This window comes from Cryptomeria japonica, chromosome 3 (genome assembly GCF_030272615.1).
Source record: "Cryptomeria japonica chromosome 3, Sugi_1.0, whole genome shotgun sequence".
NCBI classification, from domain to species: Eukaryota; Viridiplantae; Streptophyta; class Pinopsida; order Cupressales; family Cupressaceae; genus Cryptomeria; species Cryptomeria japonica.
The window spans coordinates 13,446,267-13,463,166 of record NC_081407.1 but is presented as its reverse complement, the minus strand read 5'-3'; positions in this window follow the sequence as shown (position 1 = coordinate 13,463,166).

Sequence of the window (16,900 nt, the reverse complement as noted above, 5' to 3'; positions counted from 1 at the left end):
GAGGAAAAGAGAAAAGAAGTGGAAAAGAAGAAGGCAGAGGAGGACAAGGAAGTAGAAGCAGCAAAGAGCATGCAGATGGAGACTCCAAAGGCAACTGGTAGTCAAGTCAAACCGGCTAACCTCACCAGTCCTATTGACCTCCAGTCTGCAAACAAAATGGAGCTGCTACAGAGCATTGAGGTTGCTCAAGAACACCTTGAAGTGTTAAGGAGGAAGAAGGAGGAAGATGTGATCCAAGCTACGGTGGACACTCTTACCGATTTGTTACCAGGAACAAACCTCCCCAGTACTGACTCATCATTGGCACAATTGAAGCTCCTATGCACCGTAGTGGATGATCAGGTACAGAGCCTAGAAGAGGTAGCAGAGGCAAAAGCCAAGAAAGAGCATCAAAAGGCTCTCAACATTGCCCTAGTGAAGAAGCTTAATGAGCTCTGGTCCTAACTACAAAAAGCACAAAAAGACATAAGGAATGCTCTGGATGAGAGGAATCTACTATTGAGTAAGATTTGCCAACCCCATCTCTTCTATGATGATGTGCTTGTACAGAAGCAAAAGCTACAAACTGACTTGCATTTATATATGAGTACCTTCAAGCTGTTGTATGACTCTTTTACAACTTATGGGCAAACCGTTCACCAGTTTCATATCCAGTTTGCCAAACTAGAGCTGGAAATAAGCAATCGGACTCAAGATTTGCAGGAACTCCAACTAGTTCTACTCCCATGCCTATAGATACTTCAGAAATGTTATCTCAATATGGATGCATTAACGGTGACTCAAGAGATGAGCACAATAGACGCCATGGAAGAACAGGTCTCCCAGATGCAGACAGAGAAAGAAGTGGCCACCTCCCTACTTGAGTCTTGGTCCTTATCTATGAAACAATTTTTGCAGGACTTCAAATTAGTTTTTGACAAGTTTTATTCCTTATTGTCATAAACTCTTATTATTTTAATGAAATAAAGGTTAGTCTGTAATATTTTGTTGTCATTGTTGGCAAAGGGGGAGAAGTATAAATTTTGAATGTTTTGATGTATACTTTCATGTTATTTCTGTTAAGAAATAGTATACATTGCATTTTTCTGCAAAAGGGATAGTGTATATGCTTAGGGGGAGTAATTTTGATTATGGCATATTTTTGTTGTAAAACACTTAGATGTCAAAATTTCCTAAGTGTTGCCATTAATGCCAAAGGGGAGATTGTTGGCATTTTTGATGATAATGTTCTGATTGTCATTGATGGACACACACTTTCATTGAGATCACTTTTATATGTATGAGTTATGCTCAACCAGCAATTGTTCCCAGCTGGTATGATGCATTATAGTCCTTAGACTATTGGTGTTTTGCAGAAAGTGTTTACCGATTTGAAGCGGTATGTTGACCCCAAGCGGTCCGAGGATCTCAAGCGGTACGAAGGATCAAAGCAGCAGAACACATATTTCCCAGCCTTCATTTTGTCAAACCGGCAACCGGTATTTTGTTTAAACTGGTATTTTGTATGAACCGGTAATACTCTGTGATGAGTTACCAACTGACATTTTGTGATGAGTTACCATCCACCGATTGTTTGACGGTGCCGACACTTCAACGGTGCTTTTTGTGTCATGTTACCAGATATGTCTAGATGCATTGAACCTAGGAAATTGTATTGTAATCCTATTGGACCGACATGAAATCAGATTCCTTTATAAGGACATCATGTCTAGGGTTATAGGTTGTTGCTAGGGGTTTAAGGTGGTTGATGAGTTAGAGAAAGTGTGAATGTGTTGAAGACTGAAGTAATGTTGGAATGCATTAGGAATGAGCTATCAAGGATCTAACCAAGCAATCTGTGCTATTTGCTAGATCACTCACTTGTTGATTACTCACATCTTCGACAAGTCTGAAGCCCTTACCAGGTAGGCCCAAAAGCCTTTTGTAAATCCTCTAACAAGGTAGTCTTTAATTGGACTTATCTCCTAACAAAGATTGAGATTCCTAATAGGATCTGTTCTTGTAAAGAACATTGTATGACCTTAACCGGTCTGGTTCCTATTCTGCAGATAGTTACTTGTGAGTTCCATCTCACCATGGTTTTTCCCATTTGGGTTTCCATGTCAAAATCTCTTGTGTTGTGGTGTTTGTGCTTCTGTGGGTGAATGCATTATTTGCTACTTGGTTTGCATGTGTGCTAACCAGTTTGTCTGCTAAACTGTTTTACCGGTTTACTGTTAATCTAGCAAAGTGTTTAAGTACATTGATTATTGACATACTAATTCACCCCCCCTCTTAGTATTCATCATGTTTATTATACTTGTTTTTCTTAACTACTTAATCCACTTTGATAAGTCATGATAATCGACAACAATATAAAATAAAGGTTTTACTTATGTCAATAAAGTATTTGGATGTTTGTGAAGTTTCAAGTTGTTTACTATTAATCTGTTGAAATAGTCAATTGGTTTTAAACTTGACAGTGATATTGCATTTATAGTTCAGTGGTTTAACTTGTCAATTCTAAGTTTGCTTTGAGAGGTTGATTATGAGATTGGTGAAAGTTAGTATCAATTTTTCTATCTACTGATTCACCCCCCCCCCTCTCATTAGTTGACCGGATCCTTATTCTTTCATCATACCATCAATTTGTATCAGAGCATCTCAAGTCCTCTAAGGTCTAAGCCTAACAACTTGAGGTAAAGATCTTGTAGAACTTGATGAAGAAGGAAGGTCTGAAGTTTAATAGAGAGAACTATAGAGTATGGAGTGATAGAATGAAAATTTGTAACAAGATTCAAGGAAATAAATATTGGGAACATGTTGGTACTCAATATGTTTCACCTAGCGGGATTATGGCTAATGATCAGAAGAAAGAGCAACAAGAAAACAATAAAGCACTGGAGGCTATTATTAGTTCTTTATTTGATGCAAAATATGTTGATGTTCATGGTCTGGAGACTACATATGAGGTTGTGAAGAAACTTGAAGAGATTTATAGCAATGATGAACATGTGAAGATTGCCAAGGAAGAGAGTCTAAGAGGAAAGTTTAATGACATGCAGATGGTTGAAGGTGAGAATATCCAATAGTATGTTTAGAGGATAAAAGATATAGTTGGTGAGATCAAGAGTGTTGGTGGTAAAGTGGAAGATACCACAGTGGTTAGTGAGGTGTTGAGAACCCTACTACCAGTCTACACTATCCAAGTTGCAGCCATTCAAGAGCTAAAATCTATTGACAAAAATAAGGTAACCCTTGACTCCATCATTGGTAAGCTTACTGATTTTAAATTAAATGGTTATGATGGTAGTGTTCAGAAATCTGAGTCTACACTTAGAGCTTCAGTTTCTAACCCATCTATGAGGAAAAGTAGAGATTTCAGTCACAGTTATGAATCTAGATCCAGTAGAGAAGTTGATGATGAAGACAATTTGGTTGAGCTTGAAGCATTGTTGGCCAAGCGGTTTCCCAGACGTACCGGTAAATATAGAGGTAAATTACCTTTGAAATGTTTTGCATGCAACAAGATTGGACACATTGCAGCTAACTATCCTAATGGTGATAATGAGCACAAGCGAGACAAATTCAAGAAGTACAAGGGAAAAGGCAAGAGAGATTGTCTTATTACAGTTGATGGTGGTATCACTGATGAGGAATCTGATGGTGATGCTAATGAAGACATTATGTTTGTAGTCATTAAAGATGAGACATCTGATCATAAGGCTTTATTTTCTCACATGGATAATTTTGATGATTGGATCATTGATAGTGGTTGTTCACATCACATGATCGGTGACCGGAGCAAATTTCTTTCTTTGAAGGAATTTGATGGTGGAGTTGTAAGATTTGGTAAAGATTCACCTTGCATGGTTAAAGGTGTTGGATCTCAAATCAATAGATTGGATCGGTTCTAAGGAAATTCCAACTCCTATGATCAAACCCTCCAATTGACTTGGCCAACTTATAGAGTGAACCTATTCGGTTACTGACTCCCTCACTTTAGGCTCTGCAAGACTTAGGTGGGTATACCTATTCACTAGTGGCTTTTGATAACTAATGCTTTTTATAGCAGATTGATTATTTTGATCTAGCTGACCCCTATCTCAAAATGGAAAAGGTTCTTGGAATAGATGTCTTTTAGATGAATTCAAGATTGTTGCTATGGAAGCTATTTGATCTTTGTGCTTGAAATTCCTATATATGTACACTATTACTAACTAACTCTATACTTCTAACTCAACTAATCCCTTTTTCTTTAATGTAAAGGTGCATTCATATAATGATAATTATGGTTTATGGATGATCAGTGTCTTCTTTGTTGTTTGGGCTACAGAGTCTTATATTTCTCTAGGACTTAATGTATGATTTGTGAGACAGTTTTTAAACCTACCCCCTTTGGTAAATCTGTTAGTTATTGTTTCTCATGAGATCTGATAAATGTTTATATCATAAAACTGCTTGAATGAATTTAACCTTTACCTTAAAGGACCATTCAAAGAAGAACTATGGGGAACAGTTACAATTCACAATTAGATCTTATTAATCCAAGTTTATAATATTGAAACATAAACTTCACTGCAAGAACACAAATAACCTTATCTCCTGTAGATAATATCACAAACAACTGCCTATAAGAAATGGAAAAATTCACAACACATAAACAAAGAAACACAACTGATTCTATTAAAGTTTCAAAAAAGTGCAGTAGTATGCTAGAGGCTGAAGTATCTATCTGATATTCTCTCTTATAATGGTGTCCTTTTTTTACAAAACTTGCTCATATAAATAAGTGAGCAATACCTATTCTACGAAGAGTTACATCCCTTCATCATTAACAACTAAATTACAATTGCTTAATAAAGTGAAAGATAAAAAGATTAATCATTCCAAGATGATTAATGTAACCATCACTCTTATGGCATGTAATGGCTGCACTTCTTTGCTTCATATTTGTCTCCAGTGAGAAGAGATCGAACACTGCCTGGTTGATATGCGGGGCTATATCCTCATTCTGGTTGAATTTGACCACTACCTTCCCCTTAATCAATGCAAATTCCTCTTGTCATTGCTCTAATGGGGTCAATTCACCATCCTTGTAGATAGTTGGTGTAGCATCCTAAAATTGCGACACTTGCAATTTCGACCGCATTTGGGTCTTCACGATGGCGACGCAACACTAAACCTGAATGGAGAACCCGAAACTTGCTCATGACACCAAAAACTGCATTTTCTTGCACCCTGGCCTGAACCTCCTTTGCACCCTGCTGTCCCGGGAGGTGGGACCAGGGCGCCCAGCGCCCTGGTCCCTGGCCCTATTTTGGGCCCGGTCTCCTATGGGACTTCGGGCCTTTTTGTTTGCAAATTGGAAAATAACATTTCCTGGTCGCCCTAAGGTCGGGAAAATCAGTCTATCAACCCTAATTGACAAGTATATAAACTACATTTTCCTCTTTCATTCGATATGATGGAAAAGGCGTGGAAACTATACTCAAGCATTCAAGCATTCAAGCATTCCTTCAAGCAATTGATCATTCTAAGTCTCCATTCAAGGCTAAGTGTTGCATTCAAGACAAGGATTCAACCATTGAAGAGGAGATCACTTACAACACATTACATGCTACAACATACAACATACAACAAACAACAACATCTATACCTTCGCATATAAGGATACAAACATCCTTACAACAAGGTACTAGTACTTGTTTTACATTACATTTACAGCATTTCTCATTTCTTGGTTAATTCCAAAACCGGGGTTTGACCTAAGGGCAAACCCCTAATCCCTAACCCCCCAATCGTCTTCGCTTTTCTGTGTGTAGGTTGCAGGTACGCGGCTGAAATTGAAGATCTGGAATCCTTGTGCAGAGACGAAGAGATCTCCCTTCGTTTCGTGGATTTTTCGGAGGACCGTGTGCACGCCGGGCGCCATCGTCCCATCAACTTTTTCTCAAATTTGCAGGACAGCGCCGTCTCGACATTTTACTGCTAATTCTAGGTCCGCAGCTTCATATCATATCCCTATTTCAGTTTATAAGCGAATCTTTATCACTTTCTATGCATTCCTAGTTCAATCTTTCCATCTACATTCTTTACAAAAGAGGGTATCCTTGCTATCACAACCCTTGAAACTCATATAGAATCCAATCTTGCATTGCGTGGGATTGGATCTTGTGGGTTTCAACCCCTCTTTTGAATGTAAAGTCTCTCCTAAGTGAAAACCATCAACCCTAGTGACTCTCCCTTCTCCCTCCTCGGAGTTGGGGAGGGGAGAATGACTAGGGTTCGATTTTTCCGCTTTACAGTTGGTATCGTTGCAATACATTCTTTGTCCAACATTTGGAGATCTTTATTCAACATGTATGTGTATTTGTCATGTTCTGCCAGATATTGGTCCCCTTGGGCTCTCTCTTCTACATTCATGGCCTCGTTATTCTTTAGTACATCATGCAATCTCTCCTTTAATCTTTCATGCTCTTTTAGATCTTTTATAGTTCCTGTGTATTCTTTCCAATATAGATTAGTGTATGGTAACATAGCTTTGAACCTATGTTCAATCACATCATTCGCCAACTTGTTCATCTTTTGTTGAGCACTGGTTAATTGTTTGGCTAACTTTTTGGTCTTTATTCTCCAGTGGGTAGCATTAGATATAGCATCTAAGACCCTGAAGTCAGGTTGATAACCCATATCTAGTTCATGTTCTCCCGTAATAGGGGCCTTTTGTGACAACTGTCCTTGTAACCTCTGGACTTCTTCGGTAGCTTTCTCATACAAGCCCTTGTAGATGACGTTGTCTTTGACTAAAAACTTAGTTTGTTCTTGGTTCAAATTTTCCACGTCCACATTTAACTTAGTTGTGATCCTGGGATCAATTTTCCCAACCTGCCAAACCATTAAATGGCCAAAAACTTGATCTGTATCAACCAGAATAGGTCTCTTTTCTTTCGGATATAAGGCCCATATTATGAGAGCCTTTTGATCCAGATCATACCCTGACCCCATAAATATTTTATCTATCTCTTCTAGTATAATCCACTTGTTAGGGTCTTGCTTCTTAAGGAAACCATCAAATAGCAATGCAGATCTCATATCCCACCCTGAATATATCAACACACTAACGTCTTTAAGAAATTGCCTCCCTTTCTCAAGTGCCATCTCCCATTTAGCAAGGTCCACTTCATCTTGCAACCTTTGGGCTTGTTCATCCTTAGTCTTATCTTTCATGGCATCCCTAACTTGTATTCCTTTATGCTGGTATAGAAATGTGTCGAATTCTTTGGAAAAAATGAAATCATCATCAGCAATGAAACCCTCATGCTCAAACATTCTTATATCTCCAACTTCTTGGATATTGTATTGCCTTGTGGTCATATCCATTTGCACATCATCCTCAAATCTAGGTGGATATTTTTCTCTGGGAGAGTCAATTGGAAAAACATTTGAAACAGATTGTGGAGACAAATGGGCTAAAGGCTCTATATCCCTAACAATTTTGATATGCTTGCCATAGACATAAGTAGGCACTCCCTCGAGCAATTCTAACTCATGCTCCATAAGTTTATTGTCTTTCTCTAAGGGGTCTTTGATATGTTGGAGCATATCCTCATTTATTTTTCCTCGGAAGAGCTTCCATTTGTAAGTCTGGAACACTTGCTCATACTTGGCTCTTTTTTTATTAGCTTCTTCCCTTTTTACATTTTTGATAAAATCATTGGGCATGAGTGGCATATTCTCTCCAGCCTTGAGTTTCTGGGATGACCTTGCAGCCCCTGTGTATCCTTTCGGATCAAAATTTGGCCTAGGATCTCCTTCTGCCATTTTGTAGTAGTCCAATTTATTCTGTAGCAAACCGCAACTCTTTGAACTTTTGACAACAAAGTCTAAAAAGATAAGTAATCTAGGCACGATAGATTGCTTCCCATGATCAGTTAGATGTTGGGCGCTTACTATTGACAATTGCCTGACAATTTCTAAGAAGGACACTCTATTAGGCATAGTGATAGGTGTTTATGGTGAAAATGGAAACAACAATGTTGAAAGACTAAATGAATTCAACCACAAAACCCTAGCCTAACAACAACACAGATCCAGCATAACATATGAAGATTACCTAAGACAATGAAAATCAAATGAAATCACAAAGATTATACCATCACATGTCCAATAGGGTTTTGATCTCCATTATTCCTATCTCCATTGATCTTGCTTGATATATTTGCTCTCAAATTTTATATGCACAAGAGTTCAACAAAGAACGGAAATGTGGTTGCAAGTAGGATCGCATATGAAAGTTCAAAGGCGTAGTGTAGTCGAATAATCGTCAGTGTGCATAGGGTTGATAATGAAGGAAGCATCTCCTTATATAGAAGACACTATATCAAATAGAGGGATAAGGTTGAGAGGTGTAAAAGATAAATGGTCGGCTATGATTAGAGGGTAGGTAAAGGAAATAAGAAAATAATGAAAGGGTAGGTAGTGTATGAATTAAGAGATGAATGACATGTGTCATAGGTAGAAAAGGCTAATGAATTAATTAATTAAATAAAGATTTATTTAATTAATAGAAGAAGTGGGATCAATTAAATAAATAAGATATTTATTTAATTTGGGAAAAGGGTAATTTAAATAAATAAATGTATTTATTTAAATGAGAAATAAAGTTAGAAGAGAATAAATGAATTAATTAAATAAATAAAAATTTATTTAATTAATAGAAGAATTAGGCTTAAAATAATTAAATAAAGATATTTATTTAATTAGACAAGACAATTTTAGGTGTCTACATTTTGCCCCTCTTAGAGACAATGCATCTTGTTGTGTTGTTTCAAAGAAGATAAGATGAACTGATACAAAGTTGCCCCAAGATGGGAATGATATGCCCCCTCGAGAGAGTGGATGAAAATGTCTGAAAAGATCGCAGACAATCTCTCAATAAGAAACAAAAGGCTAGAATGGACTGACTGGATAGGATAAAGTGACAGAGTCACGAGATAAAGAAGACTAACTCGGGAAACAAGGGCGAGGGCTAGGGTAGTCTATAAGATAGACCATGAGGGGAAAACATCCTCATTGTCATCCACACATCCAAGAGATTAGAGTGTAGAGAGAGAATAGAGCAGCAGCAGTCAGCAGCGATGGCATTGGTGCACAGATTTGATCGCGTTCGCCGATTTCAGAGGCCAGCAGATGCAGGAGAGCTGGTAAGTACTGCAAAACCTCCTTGTACTTTTTTGCAATAAATGTTGTCATTAATGCATGCTAGGTAGAGCAATAAATGCGCATTTAGGTATGTCTAGAAAAAATGTCAAGCGGGGTAAAAACGTCAAGGCGTGTCTACGTCATGAATGCGCGTTTAGGTCTTCAAGGCCAAATTGGAAGTTCTGTGATAAACATACATTGTCGATTGGATAAGCTGCTAAGAGCATACACTCAAGCAGGTCCTCTAGGGAAGACTAGAATAGCAAACAGGGCTAGGATTGACAATTCTGTGATAGAACATATGTTTCCAATTAGGAAACTACTCAAGAGGATACAGTCAAGAGGAGGCCCTCGAATAGGATAGATCGAAGCACTTTGTGATGAATAGTGAGTACCAAGACATAGTACTTTATGATGAACAGGGAGTACTAATATGAGCAACACTTTATGATGAACAGGGAGTGCAAATATGAGCAATACTTTGTGATGAACAGGGAGTGCAAAAACACATAGTACTTTGTAATGAACAGTGAGTACCACTAGGATAAAAAGTAGCATTTTGTGATGAACAGGGAATGCCACTAGGATAGAAGCAACACTTTGTGATGAACAATGAATGTCACTAGGATAGAGTATCATAAGCACTTAGGATAATAAGCAGCATTTTGTGATGAACAGGGAATGCCACTTTAACTAACACAGTTGATTTGCTTGACTGCAGGAGTACCTACCTATGTTGGAGTCATGAGAGAGATTCTCGTCGACTCAGAGTTTACGAGCAGAGTTGAAAGTTGAGGAGAGAGCAGCGGTTCAGGCGATGGGCCTGCAACATATTTTGTATGTGCCTGAGTTTCAGGTGAACATGGGATTGCTGACTGCGCTAGCTGAGAGATGGCACTCAGAGACTTTTAGTTTCCATTTGTCGATGGGTGAGATGGCAGTCACCTTAGAGGATGTTTACAGGATTCTGAGGATACCAATCGATGGGGAGTTGATTCCCTACAATCGAGATGGAGACAGGGATGCCCTGAGATGAGTGTTTCAAGATTCGGGATTGGAGATGAGGGTTGGACACGTGGATTGGGACACCATGACATGGACAGGATTAGCACTACCAGCAATGTTGGCAGGAGTGATCAATGGGTTCCTCTGTCCGGATAGGGTGACACAAGGATTGGCTGTAGCCATATGTATTTTGACATCATTGTATCATGACACTTATGATTTTTTATATATATATGAGATGATTCATCTTTGCGGAAACTATATGCATGTATACCTATGTGATGCTTATGATATGGATGCAAATATGTACATGATGAAATGCAATATTTTTGATCTTTTATGTTTTTAATATGTTATGTAAATGCAAATGTGAATGTATGAAATGCAGATGAATATGATAATGCAAATAAATATTTACATGATGAAAATGTAAAATTTGCTAACATGTGTTGTGTGCAGGATTTGACGCAGTTGTGATATTTATATGTATGTATGAAATACTTATATTGTTACTACTTATCAAGTTGCCATTAGTTTTATATCCAAAGTCATTCTATATACTCTAGTCGATTACTACTACAGAAACATTCAGTCGGTATGCACAGAACAGTCGGTTATAGAAGAAAGTAGTCACAGAGCCCAGTATGCACCGAGTTGTCTATCGAGTAACATTCCATGTCTACCGAGTAGAAATAATGATACACCGAGTGAAACGTGTTACCAGATTCATTGAATCTAGACACACATGGGAAAACATGTTACACGATCGAGGAACATCGAACTGTTATCCCATTGGAAATTGCACTTAAAGATTGTGTATGATTTTGAGGTCATCTAACCAATGAAATATTTTATATAGTTATTCATTCGATAAATCATGTTTGTAAGATCGAAGCAATGAATCAGATCACCGACATTAGAGATCTATTTATACAACATGGATTAAGGATAAAAGTGTGATAGACAGAGATATACAGAGGTGTATGAAGCAAGACATGTGTGATACATAAGAAAGCACTAAGTGTTACGACTGTTACAGAGACACAGAGGTCACCTAAAAGGATTTCAGAGAACAGTCAAAGAACAAAGTAAACAGAAGGGTTTATCGAGTTAATTTATGGGTTACCGAGGTATGCTATAAACAAGGTAATCTTATTTTGAGCACATAGAATCTGCTATAACATTCCAAATGTAAAGTTGCAGATATTTGTAAAGATTTTATTGAAATATTTTGAAGTTGTAAGAGAAACCTTTAACAGGGTAAAAGACTCTAACTAAGTCTATAAATTGTAAAGCCTCTAACTAGGTGCAACATTTAGTTTAAGTGTTGTAAAATCCTTTAGCAAGGTAGATCTAACAGATCTTGATACTCCTAATAGGGTAAGCTATCAAAAATAGCTGAACATGTAGCTCTAACCGAGCAACCTTTATTATTGCAGTAGTGAAGTTGTGGGTACCATCCCCACCGCAGTTTTTCTCTCTAACCAAGAGTTTCTGCGTAACCAAAATATATGTGTTATGGAGTGAATCATGTATGATTGTTATTTATTTGTTTTGGCTTTATGTGATGTTACAGCAGTTTGTGGTTTATGCATAACAGTAAAAATATTGTTGATAAAAGGATTTGAAGTACTGATTCACCCCTCCCCTCTCAGTACATTAGCTTTCCATATTGGGCCTAACAATTGGTATCAGAGCTTAAATCTAAGAAAAAGGTTTAACAACCTAAAGAGAAAGATCTTATCAATGGAAGGCTATAAACAATCTTGGAGAATTGTGTATCTGCAAGAAGAGTTGGATCATGCTAATCAAGTGATTGCAGACATGCAAAGACAAATGCAAAAATCATTGAAAGTTAGAAGAAGATTATCTAATGATTTGTAGGACTCTCAAGAGTTAGTGGAACAAATTGAAACATCATCTGAGAACATTATATCTGAAGAGACTAAAGAAATGATTGGAGTATTGAAAGAAAACAACAAAGCACTGGCTGATCAGCTAAAAGCAATGAAAAGAGGACATTAACATTTCAGCACACAGATGACTGAGAATCTTGATGCATTGAGGACAGCTGAGGATAAAGTGAGAGATCTAGAAAGAGAAAAACAACAGCTTGAAGCATTGGTATCTGAAAAGAATGATGAAATCATAAAGTTGACTGGGATTCAACAAAATCTGTCATATCAATTAGGTTATGCACATCATGAAGCAAATCTGAAAGATGATGAGAATCAAGCATTGAAACTTGAAATATCAAGGTTGACCAATGAACTTGAAACAGAAAAGAAATCCAAGGAAACACTGAAGAAGAGCTCTGAAGCATCAAAGATGTTGGATGAGCAATTGAATACAAGAAGACCCAACAAAGAAGTAGGACTCGGTTACAAAGGAAAATACTCTATCGAGAAGGGAATTCAAACAACCAAGAGAGGAGAATCATCAAAGCAAGCTGGAAACAGGAAGCACATCAAAAGAAAGAAGCCTATTTGCAACTACTGTGGAAATCGAGGTCATACTGCTAACATGTGCCAAATCAGAAAAGGTAAGCAACTGAATGTCACTAAGTCTAATGGTTATTGTTACAATTGCAATAAATATGGTCACACATTTAACCAATGTAGGACAAAGTCTGTTAACAATTGTAAGAAGGCAAATTTCAAAGGGTTTTGTAAAAATTGTAATAGATATGGACATAGTACCAAGGAGTGTTGGTTTAAGCAGAAAAACTATATGTGGTCTGCACACCGAGCAAATACTAAAGGTTACCGAACTCACACAGATCCTTATCGACAATATTCTGTAGTACCATGGGATTACAATACAAGGATATGGTGTGAATGTTGTGGAAGATATGGACATATAAGTGCCAACTGCTTTATAAGGTTTAGAATGAACAACCAAAGATCATGGAAAAATCCTGGTATGGCATGCTTTCATTGTCACAAAGTTGGACACTTGGCTAGAGATTGCAGAGATCAACCTAGAGGAGACACTGAAGAAATAAAAGACAAGTTACAAATGATTTGGAAAAAGAAGGAAATTGTGTCAAATGAAGAAAGCACCTTACCTACCGAGTTAAGTGCACCTATTCCAAATTAATCGGTAAAGGTATGAAGGGACTACATTATCTCAAAGGTCAAATCTTAACAGTTCCTATTTTATTATGTACTTAATTCAAAATCTGCATAACTAAGATGTATTAGTAAGTTTGAAATACTATCAAAGTCTTTTGGAGCACTATATAGGAAGACTGTCAAGTCGGTGAATACAGGAAGCCTGTCAAGTCGGTAAATGAAGAAAGTCTGGTTACTCGGTTAAACCGCAAAAAGGAAAGAAAGTTTAGTGGAACCGAGTGCATTTAATGTTTTTGACCTAACCTGCACGAAGCCCAATAAGGTATATTGTGTACTTAAAGCATTTACGCGGTCATTTTTCACTCACCAAGTTTTTCAAGAAAGCAGAGCAAAGTGAATCAAAGGCGATCAAACCTCCTCCAAAGCAAAATTTAAGGTATTTACATCAATCTCAACGCATTGTTAAGCTGGTTTACCGATCATATCAAGTCGTTATTATCTACTAAGTGTGAAGCGTCTGCCATTTGAAAATATTCAAACCCTAAGGATCTTGTGTTAATTCTTATATGAAATCTGCAATGGCACCTAAGATCCAAAATCCCATTGTTGTTGAGAACATCGAAAAGCCCTCACTGAAATACTCTTTAACCCCCAAAATTGCATCTGAACCGGATGACAAAACTGCATTTTCACTCATTCTGGATACAGTTTTATTAGTCGAGGATGTGAGATTCTTTACCAAATGTCGAGTTGAAGAACTAGGTCACGTTGAAATCAAAGACACATATGATGAATTGTGCACTGATGGTAAAATGGATAGCAAGTATGAGCACATTAAGATCAAGGGATTGATTGAAGCCCTAACCTATCCTTGTGTCTTCAAACCCTAGTGGGTCAAGTTTGTTCTGAGCAGAGTTCATGATGACTTCATGTGGCTAGAAGAGCAACCGTTTAATATCACCAAGGAAATCATTCATTTGATCACCGGTTACCCTATTTATGATCATGCCCGAGCTCAGAAAATGATATCACAGAAGGAATTGATTAGTTTAACCAGAGTAGAATCTGATTGCAGGGGACTGAAATTGAACAATGTCATTGATGCAAAGCTAAAGTTTTCCATTAGAGTAATAGGTTACTATTTCTTCCAATCAGCAAGGGAAAACAGTGTACCCTGTGCAGCAGTAGACTTAGCATATAAAATTGTGAAGAAATGCATGAAAATTGATTTATGTGAGGTATTGCTGAAAAACCTGTGTGAGAATCTAAACACCATAAGGAAGCCAAAGAAGAACAATTCGGCCAATACACTAAAGTTTGGATCACTGTTAATATGCATGTTTTTCTATTTTGAAAAATTCTTTCCATCAGTCGGTAAAGTTGTTTGGGAACTACACCGACTAATCACGCATCAAATCAATGACTTCATCAAGAAGCTAGGTGATAACTTTAATGATATTATGGATGATTACTTTAGCAAGTTTCAGGAAAGGATGCATAACAGGTACTAGATTCCACCCAAGCTAGTGGAGAAATACAAGGATGACATATGTTTTGAAGTGGACACTGATTACTGTTATGTGAATGTTGTGGAACCAAGAACTCGATCTTTGCCACCTATGGGTTACAAGATTTATTTTGACATAACACAATAGCATATAGATGCATTTCTTACATTACCAAGGTATGCTACCGAGCTGAGGTATGGAACATATGAAGAAGTGAAGGAAAAAGTAAAAATGAGCATTGTAGTACCCAAAGCTACAAGGAAGGCAGCAAATATGATAAAGGCATTAATGGAGAAATTTGGAGAAGATTCTTATTGCACACCTATCAAGGGCACTATAGCCATTACCAAAGAGGAATCTGAAGCCCAAGAGGTAGCTATAACACTGAGCACCAAATTGCCTAAGGGAAAAGTGTTGAAAAGAAAGAAACAGGATACATCAAAGGTATCACTGACTCCTCTAGCAAAGCGACCTAACACAAGAGAATTTGCAACACCACCGAGTAAGAAAACAAAGAGTGTTGCCATACCAAAGATAACAAAAACTTACAAGAAATCTACTCGGAGACACATTTTGGCAAAAGAGTCTAGTGACACTGAATCTGAAGATGCAAGTAAATTTCAGATTGTCAAGAGCAAGAAGGTAAATGTATATAGTGTTGAAAATTTTTGTGCTAATCTGAAGAAATATGGTGGATTTGGATCATTCAGATATGTAAAATATGAATCCAGATCTGATGATGAAAAGAGACAAATAGAAGAAGCGGTCATCTGCACACTATTGAAATTCCGATTGGTCCCATTGGAAGTATGTAAATCTCTTCCAAATGAATTATATTTGTATATTGACAATAGGTGGAAGTATGCAATGGACTTAGAGAAACAGATGAGAGAAAGAAGTTTGGTACATCTTTTCCCAGACATGTCAGTAGATGAGATCACCAAACATCTAAAAAACTGCCACACAAAATTCCTAGACAAGCAAAGAGCCTTGAAATTGATGAATGGCCTTTACTTGGATGTAGAGAATGAGACCAAAGAAAAATGGCAGGAAATATTTTGAATCAAGAATGCTGGTGAGCAAGGTGAAGTTGAAATAGTTGATGTTACCGCGCAAGATCCTGATATCACCGAGCAGGACCTTGCTGACACCATACAAGTAGATGAAGATATCATGGATACAGAGGCACCAGAACAGGAAATGATAGAAGGGAATGCTTAGGCCCAACTTGTATCTAGTGAATCAGTTTTGGAACAAGTTCAGCCCTATCCTTCGGTCAATCAGCCTATTTCAACCAAGGCCCCTAAGGATACAGAGCAAGGCACAGAAGGTCACAAATCAACAGCAGGAGAAGCTACTTCTCAAGAACAAACCTCTCAAGCTCCTTCCAGCACTGAAAATGTTGCAACTGAGACACCAAGCTCAGAGACACCAAAGGACACTACATAGGCTAAAGAAATCAACCAAAGTGTTGCCTCTACCAAGCAACCTACCGAGGGTCAACAAGCCTCACAAGCCATTGTTTTAGTCCAACCAATGAAAGGTAAAGAAAAGAAGATGAAAAGGCATAGTTTCAAATAAGATTTATCAAAACATAGTGTTGCCCAATGTTGATATATCCAAATTAAACGGGCAAGCACTCATTGAATTTGGTGAACTATGCAAAGCCAAAGCTGAACAGGAGAAGCAAATGGCTATTCAAAAGAAAAAGAAAGTACTTCAGAAGGTGAAAGCACTCTTAACCGATATGCTACCTAAAGCTACAGTAACCAAAGAAGTAGCCATCCACATTCAACTGGATGAACTCCTAACCAAGATAGAGACATCTGAAGTAGATGCATTTGAATATTTGAGCAAGTTAAAAGACAAGGAGCTCACTGCAAAAATTATTGAAGAGGTACAGAAAGCTATTGCCATTGGCAAAGTTAAACTTGTCAAATTTATTGCTGAGTTGACCCCTCAACTCAAGCACATTCTTTATTTATTTTAGAAACTTGGTACATTCTCTTTATTTATTAAAGATATCAAGAATAAAATAGAAGCAATTGAGAAAGAGATCACCGATCTCTCAAATAAGCTGACCACTGAGCCTAATTCCATTCAAAAATTTTATACCAAGCTACAACAGCT